The 13,008-nt window shown below is 42.7% G+C and overlaps 1 pseudogene; it reads left to right on the top strand.

The window, feature by feature from the left end:
- The first annotated feature begins 11,268 nt into the window (after nt 1-11,268).
- On the top strand, nt 11,269-11,386 carry LOC124614613 (annotated as a pseudogene).
- Nucleotides 11,387-13,008: the final 1,622 nt, after the last annotated feature.

The raw sequence follows: 13,008 nt of genomic DNA, 5'->3' as shown, positions 1-13,008 counted from the left end.
GGTATGCAGACAGTGGTACGTGCTGCAGTGGAGCCAGAGAGGATCTGTGGTGTTGTCTCACTTAATGTAGTGGGAGAACTGAGACGGAGATGTCTTGTTTGTGATTTCAGTCACTCAGTCATTCTAAGATCAACGAAAGTTCAATGCAAGGTGGTATACCTATCGCAGCAAGTTTTGGATGCAAAACTGTAGAATTCCATGTATACCAGCACTATTATTTGCGAAAGACCGTTGCATGGTCTCCAAGGTAATCAATGCTATTTAAATACAGCGATGCTACATGTTTTTCTCCTTTCTATCAACGATTGTTCCGTTAACACTACAGTCTTCCATGCATATAGACTCCATTCTAATTTCGAAATGTAATTTACCTATGTGAAAAAAAAAATACCCAGTAATCCTGCATTGCAATGGAATTAGATGCATATAACATAGGTCGCAAGCGACTGATGCTGTATGGGGTACTCCCTTTCATAATTAACAAATGTTACCTTAAAACTACAGTCTTCCATACCATTTACATCCAACATTGATTTTTTAAAAGTACTTCCATATCGCTTGCATTTAGACAGGATCAAGCATAAACAGTTCATTTCCATAGATGTAAGTCAGTGCTTAAAAACCATGTCCTTTTGAGTGGAGGAAGATGTAAACATTTCTCCCGAAAGTTATGCAGTCGCACACATCCATTCTGATAATCCGAATCTGTAAACTAGTAGCCTTCTAAATAAGGCCGCTGCAGTAATACCGGCTGATGGTTCATCTCACCATCAGCCAGTTCTGCCTTAGATGGATTGTTTTTATATTCCAGCTGCATCCATACCAGTTTCATCTAAAACACACCATGCTCACGACTATGGAATATGATAAAATGTCTCTAGAGTGCATAGTCTCCCCCTAGAAAAGTACTGACATGCGACGTCTTCCTTTGATTCAATATATAGTGCATACATTATGAAACCAGGCACCTTCGACCGCCAATTCCGATTACATCCATTGTGTGATGCTTTATATTAAAGAAATATTATTCATGGCCATAAGCAGCACTCAGATTTCCTTTTCCACCCTGTAATACACTCCACTACAGAATCTAGCACAGCTGGCCACAGTACTGGAGTCGGCGTCGCTCCATATCCCTTCCAGAATCTCGTTGACTTTGTTTCTTTGCGTCCTACAACAACCAGTCAGCGTCGCAAAAGGCTTTTGACAGTTGGTCACATTAATGTGTTTGAAAGGTGTAAAGCGATATAACAAGCACTGATATAAACGAATTATTACAGTCTGTACAAATTACTAAATTGAAAGTCCTTCAATGCTTTCTTTGTCTGTATATGAGGACTAATCTCAGCATATACAGTTAGATTTTTAATACTGTTTTCACTAAAAGACGCTAGACCGATCCACAAGGAAGTTTTATTTATGTAATCTATTGCTACTACGCCAGACAAGTCGTCCAGTTATAGTTGCTTAGTGCCACCTGTGTGAAGCTGGGTGGATCACTAAATTATTGCTGTATGAAACTTTGAAATACATTTTATTGTTATTGTTATTAATATTGTTGGGATCTGTTGTGAATTAAAACTAAGAGTGATGGCAAGTTATATCTACATCTACGTGTACAACCGCGAACCAATGTGAAGTGCATAGCACAGGATATGTTCCACTGTACCAGTTATTTGGGCTTTTGTCCGTTCCATTTTGGTACAGAGGGCGGGAAGTATGATTGTTTAAATGCCTCTGTGCTGTAATTAATCTTGATCTCAAAATCCCTAAGGGAGCAATATTTAGCGGTTGTCATAAATTTCTAGAGTCATCATGTAAACTTGTTTCTCGAAACTTTGTTAGTAGACTTTCTCTGGGTAATTTCTATCTTCCCGAGTCTTCCAATACAGTTCTTTCATTATCTCTGTGAGACTCTCCCGTAGGTCAAACAAACCTGCCACCATTCATGCTGCATCTTTCTGTGTCCGTTCAGTGTACTCTGCTAGTCCTATTTGGTACAGGTCTCACATACTTGAGCAATTCTGGATTGCACAAGTAATTTGTAAGCAATCTACTTTATAAAGTAATGATATTTCCCCAGTATTCTACCAATAAACTGAAGTCTGCTACCTGCTTTACCCGAGACTGAGCGTTTGTGATCGTTCCATTTCTTGCTCCTTCCAAGTTTTACACCTAGGTGCATGTAAGAATTACAGATTACAACTCTGAGTCACTGATATCGTATTCATAGAACACTATGTTTTTTCGTTTGTGAAGAGCGGAATTTTACGTTTCTGAACATTTAAAGCAAGTTGCCAATCTTTGCAGATCTTGAAGTTTAAGCAGGGTCTGACTTAATATTTGAACAGCTTCCTTCAGAATGTACTTCTTTGTAGATAACTGCTTCATCTGCGTCACAAGATCATTAATACAGAACATAAACAGCATGTAACGGGGTGCACCCGATGTTACTTTTAGATGTGACGATGATATGAGGTTGGTGCGTAAGTTCGTAGGGTTTTCGGTAAGTTTAATAAACACAACAGATACACATAACAGAGACTTTAGTTATGAATAATATATTCTCCTTCACTATTTATAACAGTCTGGGAATGCTGGGATAACATTTCGATTCCATGACAGGAGAAATCCCTTGGCCTTGAAGCGAAGAACTCATTGTGCCGTGTTCGGAGTTCATTTCAATCCGAAAAGAAATTCCTTGGAGGTTGTTCAGCAGAGAGCGGAAGAGGGGAAAAACCTGAGGGCGCAAGATAAGGTCAATAAGGTGGGTGCGGACTGACTTCCCAACCCAACTCCTATATGGTGTTTTTTGTCAGTCTAGCAGAATGCTAGTGGGCGTTATCGTGGAACAGCATCACTTACGCAGTCTTCCTGGTCATTGTTCTTGGACTGCGTCTGCATGACGTGTTAGTTGTTGACAATAAATGTCAGCAGTGATGGTTACACCTCAGGGAAGCAGTTCGTACTACATCACACCGTCACTGTTCCACCAGATGCATAACATTATCTTCCGTGGATGTGTACAGCACTTCGTTTGGGGAGTTGCTGTTTTGTTTGGGCTCAGCCATTCCTTTCTTCTCCTTATGTAAGCATAAAGAGACCATTTCTCGTCACCAGTAACGATACAGGATAGGAATGATGGGTATTGTTCAGGAAGCAATTAATGACGAACAAGCAGAGATGCACAAATTGCACACGAATTGCGATTTTGGCTTAGAGCATGAGGTATCCAAACACCAGATTTTGAACCTTCTCCACTGTCTGCAAATGCCGCAATATGGCGGAATGACCAGAGTTCATCATGTTTGCCAGTTCTCGACTACACTTACGTTTATCTTTGTGGATTAATGCGTTTAGACGATCTTCATCAAACCAAAAAGGTCTTCCTGAACAGTCACTAATGTCAAAAAGATCTTCCTTAAAACGAGAAAAACAGTTTACTGTCGTGCTCTGTCCAATGGCATTATCCACATGCACGGAAGAAATGTTCCTGATTGCCTCCGCCGCTGTCACCCCGCCATTGAACTGAATTATTCGGAAAAGTTCCGATTTCTCCACTTGGCACTCCGTTTTCTAGCGTCCTCCAAATGACGAAATGACAATATGTAAACTCAAATAGCAACACTGAACTGTTGTTGATGTGTCCAAAGACTGGTTTGATGCAGCTCTCCATGCTACTCTAGCCTGTGCAAGCCTATTCATCTCTGAGTAACTACTGCAGCCTACATCCCTTTGAATCTACTTAGTGTATTCATCTATTCATCTCTTCGTCTTCCTCCATGATTTCGCCCCCCCCCCCCCCCCCGATTTCCTCCAGTACTAAACTGGTGAGCCCTTGATGTCTCAGAAAGTGTCCTATCAACCGATGCCTTCATCTATTCAGACTGTACCACAAATTTTTCTTCTCCTCGGTTCTATTCAGTACCTCCTCATTATGATCTACCATCTAATCTTCAGCATTTTTCTGTAGCACCACATTTCCAAAGCTTGTCTAAACTATTTATCGTCCATGTTTCACTTCCATACATGGCTACACTACATACAAATACTTTCAAACGGGACTTCCTGACACTTAAATCTAAACTCGTGTTAACAAATTTCTCTCCTTCAGAAAAGCTTTCCTAGCCATCGCCAGTCTATATTTTATATCCTCCCTACTCCTATTTTGCTTCCCAAATAGGAAAACTCATTTACTGCTTTCAGTGTCTCATTTGCTTATCTAATTCCCTTAACATCACTTGATTTAATTCGACTACATTCCATAATCCTCGTTTTGCTTTTTTTGATGTTCATCATATATCCTCCTTTCAAGATACTGTACATTCCATTCAACTGCTCTTCCAAGTGCTCAGCTCAGTCTGACAGAATTACGTCATCGGAAAACCTCAAAGTTTTTATGTCTTCTCCGAGGACTTTAATTCCTACTCCATATTTTTCTTTTGTTTCCTATACTGCTTGCTCAATATACAGATTGAATAACATTAGAGATAGGCTACAACGCTGTTCCCTCTCGTATCAACCACTGCTTCCCTTTCGTGCCCCACTGGTTTCTGTACAAATTGTAAATAGCCTTTCGCTCCCTGCATTTTACCCCAGCCACCTTTAGAATTTGAAAGAGAGTATTCCGGTCAACATTGTCAAAAGCTTTCTCTAAGCCTACAAGTGCTACAAACGTAGGTTTGTCTTTCCTTAATCTATGTTCTAAGGTAAGTCGAACGGTCAGTATTGCCTCGCGTGTGCAAACATTTCTACGGAATCCAAACTGATCTTCCCCGAGGTCGGCTTCTACCAGTTTTTCCATTCGTCTGTAAAGAATTCGTGTGAGAACTTTGCAGCCATGACTTATTAAACTGATAGTTCGGTAGTTTTCACACCTATCAACATCTGCTTTCTTTGGGATTGGAACTGCTATATTCTTCTTGAAATGTGAGGATATTTCGCCTCTCTCGTACATCTTGCTCACCAGATGGAAGTGTTTTGTAATGGCTGGCTCTCCCAAGACTATTAGTAGCTCTAACGGAATGTTCTCTACTCCCAGGGCCTTGTTTCGACTTACGTCCTTCAGTGCCTTGTCAGATTTTTCACGCAGTATCATATCGCCCTTCTCATCTTCCTCTACGTCCTCTTCCCTTTCCACAATTTTGCCCTCAACTACCTCTCCCTTGCACGGACTCTCTGTATACTTCTTCTACCTTTCTGATTTCCCTTCTTTGCTTAGGGCTCTTTTCATCTGAGCTCTTGATATTCATACAGGTGGTTCTGTTTTCTCCAAATGTCTCTTTAATTTTCCTGTAGGCAGCATCTATCTTACCCCTAGTGAGACATGTTTCTACACCCTTACATTTGTCCTCTACCCATTCCCGCTTAGCTATTTTGCACTTCCTGTGGATCTCATTTTTTAGATGTTTGGTCTGCTTCATTCATTGCATTTTTCATATTTTCTCCTTTCATCGATTAAATTCAGTATCTCTTGTGTTACCCGAGGATTTATACTAGCCCTCTTCTTTTTACCTACGTGATCTTCTGCTGTCTTCACTGTTTCATCTCTCAAAGCTACCCATTCTTCTTCTAATGTATTCATTTCCCCTGTTCATGCCAATTGTTCCCTAATGCTCCCTCGGAATCCCTCTACAACCTCTGGTTCTTATAATTTTAAATTCCTGCCTTCTTGCAGTTTATTCAGTTTCAATCTGCAGTTCATAACCACTAAATTGTGTTCAGAGTCCACATCTGCGGAAATGTCTTACAACTCAAAATCTGGTTCTAAGTCTGTGTCTAACCATTACGTGTCAATCTGAAACCTCCAGGTGTCTCCAGATTTCTTCCATGTGTACAACCTTCTCTCATGATTCTTAAACCAAATGTTAGCTATGATTAAATTATACTGTGTGCAAAATTCTACCAGATGGCTTCCTCTTTCATTCCTTTCCCCCAGTCCATGTCCACTTACTACTTCTCCTTCTCTTCCTTTTCCCACAATCAAATTACAGTCCACCATGACTACTAAATTTTCGGTTCCCTTAACTATCTGAATAATTTTTTTTATCTCATCATAGATTTCCTCAATCTTCTCCTCATCTGCGGAACTAGTTGGCAAATAAACTTGTACTAGTGTGGTAGGTGTGGGCTTCGTGTCTATCATGGCTACAATAAGGGTTCACTATGCTGTTTATAGTAGCTTATCCGCGTTCCTATTTCTTTTTTTTTTTTTGCTCATTATTAAACCTTTAAACGTACCTGCATTACCCCCATTCATCTGACCAGAAGTCATGTTCCTCCTACCACGGAACTTCACTAATTCCTACTATCTATCTAACTTTAAGCTATCCATTTCCCTTTTTAAATTTTCTAACCTACCTGCCCGATTGAGAGATCTGACAATCGACGCTATCTGTAGAGCGCCAGTTTTGTTTCTCCTGACAGCTATGTCCTCCTAGGTAGTCCTCGCCCGGAGATCCGAATGGGGGACTATTTTATTTCCGGAAAAATTAACCCAATAGAATGCCATCAAAACACTGAACCATGCAGTGGAGCTGCATACCTTCAGGAAAAATTACGGTTGCATTTTCCTCTTGCTTTCAGCCGTTTGCACAACCAGCACAGCAAGGTTGTTTTGGGTAATGGTACAAGGCAAGATCAGTCAATCATGCAGACTGTTGCCCCCTGCAACTACTGGAAAGGCTGCTTCCCCTCTTCATGGACCACACGTTTGTCTGGCCTCTCAACAGATACCCCTCCGTTATGGTTGCACCTACGGTACGGCTATCTGTATCACTGAGGCACGTAAGCCTCCCTACCAAACACAACGTCCATGGTTCATATAGTTCACTGAATTGTAAATAAAAGCTCAGAATCGATTAATTAACTCAGTGCAACCGGAATACCAACACGCAAAGGGAATATGCTACGAACTTACTCTCCAACTTAATGATAGGCTAGGTTGGGTTGATTTGGGAGAAGAGACCAAATATCGAGGTCATCGGGCTCATCGGGTTAGGGAAGGAAGTCCACCGTGTCCTGTCAAAGAAACCATCGCGGCATTTGCCTGAAGCGATTTAGGGAAATCACGGAAAACCTAAATCAGAATGGCCGGACGCGGATTGAACCGTCGTCCTCCCGAATCCGAGTCCAGTGTGCTAACCACTGCGCCACCTCGCTCGGTACCTAATAATATTTGTGTTTTAGGGGAGCGTGGCAGAAATCGCAGTTAATTTAAAATACATACCTTTGCAACGAACTTTTGTGACGTGTTATTAGACTACAAGTTTACTGTTATCAGTCACTGTTTTATTTATCTCCTCGACACGTTTCAAAGGTTTAAACCTCCATCATCGGGTGGATTTACATTAGTTAATATGACATTTGTGTGTGTGTTGTGTTACGATTTTTTGGAGGAACTTGTGGCACTGCCTCCAGTGGTCACAGGTTCCTTTCGCTATCGTAACACATCACATTGTTTACAAATTGTGACATTATGCATGTGATGTGTTACGACAGCGAAATACTTTGCTCTTCTTCACAGAATGATGTTTCTTACATGTAAGGCAACTTCCCTTACGAATGTTGTCTTTTACTGTAATAAAAAACCACGTCACAAAACTTTAAATGCGAACATTTTAGGTTAGGCTTTACCGAGACTGTTATTGACATTAAATGAAACAACAAGTTTACTGTTACCGGTCACCGTTTTATTTATTTCCACGACGCGTTTCAAAGGTTTAAACCTCCATCATCGTGTGGATTTACATTAGTTAATATGACATTTGTGTGTGTGTTGTGTTACGATTTTTTGGAGGAACTTATGGCACTGCCGCCAGTGGTCACAGGTTCCTTTCACTGTCGTAACACATGACATTGTTTACAAATTGTGACAGTATACATGTGATGTGTTACGACAGTGAAAGGAACCTGTGAACACTGGAGGCAGTGCCACAAGTTCCTCCAAAAAATCGTAACGCAACACACACACACAAACGTCATATTAACTACTGTAAATCCACCCGATGATGGTGGTTTAAACCTTTGAAACGCGTCGTGGAAATAAATAAAACGCTGACTGGTAACAGTAAACTTGTTGTTTCATTTAAAGTTAATAACAGTCAAAGCCTAACCTAAAATGTTCGCATTTAAAGTTTTGTAACGTGGTTTTTTTTTAAAGTAAAAGAGGACGTTCGTAAGGGAAGGTGCCACACATGTAAGAAACATCATTCTGTAAAGAAGAGCGAAGTATTCCGCTCGTTGCCGTGCCGTCCTGCCTGCCTACGTGCAGAGTCGGCGTGTTTTGACGCCGGCGGTCTTTGTTAGCAGGCTCGCTGCGGGCAGTCGGCTCTCGCCCCCTTTGTCGCTCTGGCGTCTGCGACTGCCCCGCGGGCGGCGCGCGCAGAAAGCAGAGGACTTAATGCCCCCTCTGGCAGGAGCGGCACAAAGGACCGGCCATTTGTTGCAAGTTCCTCCCCTGCCGGCGTCGCGCCACGTCCAAATTCCTACTAAGCTGCCACTCGGCGCCTCACTTTGTAGTCTCACAAAGATGAGTGTCTGTCGCGACTGGGGGACGGAGGCACCACTCTGTGTGACTCTTAACTGAACTACAGGAAGGGGGAAAAGTGGGCGGATGATTGGCGGCAGAGCCGCGACGTATGACGTCACCTGAAAGATGAACGCTATCTTACGACTCGGCCGAAATGTACCGGGTGATCAAAAAGTCAGTATACATTTGAAAACTTAATAAACCACCGAATAATGTAGATAGAGAGGTAAAAATTGACACACATGCTTGGAATGACATGGGGTTTTATTAGAACAAAAAAAAGTTCACAAAATGTCCGACAGATGGCGCTGGACAACAAAACTGCTACCGTGACGGGTGAGAGGTACGCCGATATGTTACAGAATCGCATCATCCCCAGCCTGGCTGATAAACACCTGCTGGAACGTACGATGTTTATGCAGGATGGCGCCCCATCCCATATTGCTAGACACGTGAAAGATCTCTTGCGCGCGTCGTTTGGTGATGACCGTGTGCTCAGCCACCACTTTCGTCATGCTTGGCCTGTCAGGTCCCCAGACCTCAGTCCGTGCTATTATTGGCTCTGGGGTTACCTGAAGTCGCAAATGTATCGTGATCGACCGACATTTCTAGGGATGCTGAAAGACAACATCCGACGCCAATGCCTCACCATAACTCCGTACATGCTTTACAGTGCTGTTCACAACATTATTTATCGACTACAGCTATTGTTGAGGAATGATGGTGGACATATTGAGCATATCCTCTAAAGAACATCATCTTTGCTTTGTCTTAATTTTTTATGCTAATTGCCGGCCGGGGTGGCCGAGCGGTTCTAAGCGCTACAGTCTGGAACCGCGCGGCCGCTACGGTCGGAGGTTCGAATCCTGCCTCGGGCATGGATGTTTGTGATGTCCTTAGGTTACTTAGGTTTAAGTAGTTCTTAGTTCTGGGGGACTGATGACCTCAGAAGTTAAGTCCCATAGTGCAGAGAGCCATTTGAACCATTTTTATGCTATTCTGATCGGATGAAGCGCTATCTGTCGGACATTTTTTGAACTTTTGTATTTTTTTGGTTCTAATAAAACCCCATGTCATTCCAAGCATGTGTGTCAATTTGTACCTCTCTATCTACATTATTCCATGATTTATTCAGTTTCCAAATTTATACTGACTTTTTAATCACCCGGTATATCGGTCATATGTGCGTCTAACTATTACGAGCAGCAAAGTGTACAGCAGTGTGGGAAGTTGCAAAACTTTTCACATAGTATCGATCACTTAACTTCATAATCAGAAGAGTGGCCGAGGACCGAAACTCAACAGACTAGTAGGGTTCGAGAAATTCGACTGATATTTTTACTCAATGAGTTAATGCTTTCTCGTAACTGCAACAACAACAACAACTTTCTCCGTGATAGATGGGATGCTGACTGATCTGTGCGTGCTGACGCAATAAACGAATTAATCTCTTCCAGTTAGCGACGCCTGATGGCAAGCCAAAGTGCCTACCATGAATCAAACTACGTAATGAAACAATGCAAATGATTAGCAAAGCAATTTAGTGAGAAATGATGCTCAGCCTAGCCTGTTACTAACCACAACCTCGATGTTTATTTAAAACATGGAAGCGACATTGAGATTCGAGAGACAGAAAGTGGTTCAAATGGCTCTGAGCGCTATGCGACTTAACATCTGAGGTCATCAGTCCCCTAGAACTTAGAACTACTTAAACCTAACTTGTTGTATTCTCCAACAGTTTATTGAACGTAACTTCTTCTATAATACAATAGCTGGCTGTAAAATAGATGTATACGTCCGGCGATCTAGCGGGAGATGTGGTTCCTCTCGGTCGGCTGGTACTTCGATCGGCGGTGCAGTACAGCGGCTTCGGTGATATCTTCTTGGAGATTCTGCTATAGCGGTTGCCGTTAGCAGCGGACGAAGACTGGTCCGCCTTCGACCGGCCGGGCCTATATAGTGAGCTGCAGCCAATAGAAACTCGGCGTAGGAATCCGTGGCCGGACATGTCGCGGCGACCTCTGCAAGGAAGGGTTCCTATTAATCGACTGGAATCTTCGGCGTGTTTACCTGATGTCTTCGCCTGTTTGGCTGTTGGTTTGTTTCCCTCATAGCGTGGCTGTTATGCGGTGCTGCCTGCCATTTAGGGGAACCCGATGGCAGACAGTACATAACTAACCGACGGACAGCAGACACATCCATGCTCGAGGCAGGATTCGACCTGCGACCGTAGCGGACGCGCAGTTCCAGACTGAAGCGCCTAGAACCGCTCGGCCACACCGGCCGGCATTCGAGAGGCACAAAATTACGTAATTTCGCACTCAGGAGCTATTAACCTCGTCTGAAATTTATACCTTACTAGAGAACTCAGAGTACCTAGAATCCGGGAAAAGTACCAGTTTTCATCAAACGTACTGGACTGAGCATTATTTGATATAAGTGAGCATTATATTGTGTCATAAATAACATATTCAAAGCACAGCTGGTTCGTCTTGATGTCACTACCGAAATTACATTCATGTTTTTGTACTGTTAAAATAAATAAACAGCACTGGAAAAGCCCCAACTTTAAGAAAGCTAGAATAAAATCATAATATTTACAAGCTAGTGCAAAATTTCACTCTCTAGTCAAATTTCATGTGCTACTAACAAACGAAATTGTAAAATTATACATCTTTGATTATTACGGTTATAACAACATTTACTTTATTTAAAAGAACCATTAATATTGTTTTTTAGGCAACGGCCTTGCCATAGTGGATACACCGGTTCCCGTCAGATCACCGAAGTTAAGCGCTGTCGGGCGTGGCCGGCACTTGCATGGGTGACCACCAGGGCCGCCATGGGCTTTTGCCATTTTTTGGGGTGCACTCAGGCTCGTGATGCCAATTGGGTGGACACTCGACCGAATAGTAGCGGCTCCGGTCAAAGAAAACCATCATAACGACCGGGAGAGCGGTGTGCTAACCACACGCCCCTCCTATCCGCATCCTCTGCTGAGGATGACACGGCGGTCGAATAGTCCAGATGGGCCACTTGTGGGCTGAAGGCGGAGTGCTTCCTTTTATGAACATTTTTTTTGCTAAATATCTGTGTACGTAAATAACATTACATAAGGAGCGATCAGGAAGTTTTCGTTTAGAGGGCGTCGCTGCAGCCTACATGAAACGTAGTGCGACTCCGATGCGGGTATGTAAGCACCGACATATAGGCAGGAGATTAGCCTGGCGTTTGTGTTTCCGACGTGCGTACGGTAAATGCGGAAACGTAAACTACGGCGACTTTAGTACCAAATGCGTCCAAATAGGACCAACGTGCTCTTATTGTCTTCTTGGTTGTCAAAGGACAAACATCGGCAGTATCTATCGGAGAGTAAAAATTATGTAAGGGGCAGTATGCCTGTCAAAACCTATCACTGTGGAATGAAACCTGCGAAAAGGGGTGCTTCTGTTTCATGAAAACGCGCACCCCCCATATCGTAATTGCCGTAAAGCAGAAGTTATGCCAACTCAAGTGGGAACACTCGAGTACCCACCCTATGATACTCATCTCTTCCCACGCGATTATCACGCCTTTGGTCCTAAAAAAAGATCTTGAAGGAGCCCCGGTTTCTGTTGGACGAGGATGTGCAGCAGGCAGTTACGGACTTCTTCACGCAGCAGAACATGGTGTTTTACCAAACGGATATCTTCAGCCTGTTGTGTCCGAGGGATAAATTCCTCAGTGTTCACGACGATTTGGTTGGCATACCAATTCTGGACCGTACGGCCTTCGAACAGAAAGTGTGGTCCCCAATCTAAGAAAATGTTTGCTACTGGAAGTCTTCCAAAGACCTCAAACTTTTATGAAGTAAAACTGACTTGAAATGTTTACATTCTATAGGACAAACATATGTAAAAGTTGCTCTGTAAATTTAACTATTGTGAAACTCTGGTGCAAGTGGTGCAATGTACACACAGCATAGCTATCAACCTACCAGCGAGTAAATGATGAGATTTACCAGCAAAAACGGCACCGATATTTATTTAAGAGAGAACAGAGGAAATTAATGCGAAACCTCTGCATAACTTCGAAGATGGAAAAGGCAACGAAGTTTCTAAGTCAAAAAGATCAACGCAACGGAATGTAAGTACCAAAAGCTTTTATCCTGTATTCACTGAGCTAAACTTGCAGAAACGGAGTTTGTTGCGCTAACTCGTGACCTCTGAGATCACGCAAGAGTTCCAGATAAGAAATATGAGTGGAGCTTACAAATTATTACATAAAACTTGCAGTATCTGTAATACTGTTGAATCAATGACGTTGCTTCAGTACTTCCTTCATTATCACATCGGACAAAAATTGGTCACTCACCAGGGGATATTACGCTACTACAGCGGATCGCCGTCTCTAGCCTCGATAACGCCATCACTTCGGCGAGGAAGAGAGTCCGCAGGTTTCACTGGTATGCCATGTCCAACTGTAGCCATGATTACATC

Source organism: Schistocerca americana, chromosome 4, assembly GCF_021461395.2.
Source record: "Schistocerca americana isolate TAMUIC-IGC-003095 chromosome 4, iqSchAmer2.1, whole genome shotgun sequence".
Lineage (NCBI taxonomy): Eukaryota > Metazoa > Arthropoda > Insecta > Orthoptera > Acrididae > Schistocerca > Schistocerca americana.
This window is presented reverse-complemented; position numbering and strand designations above follow the sequence as displayed.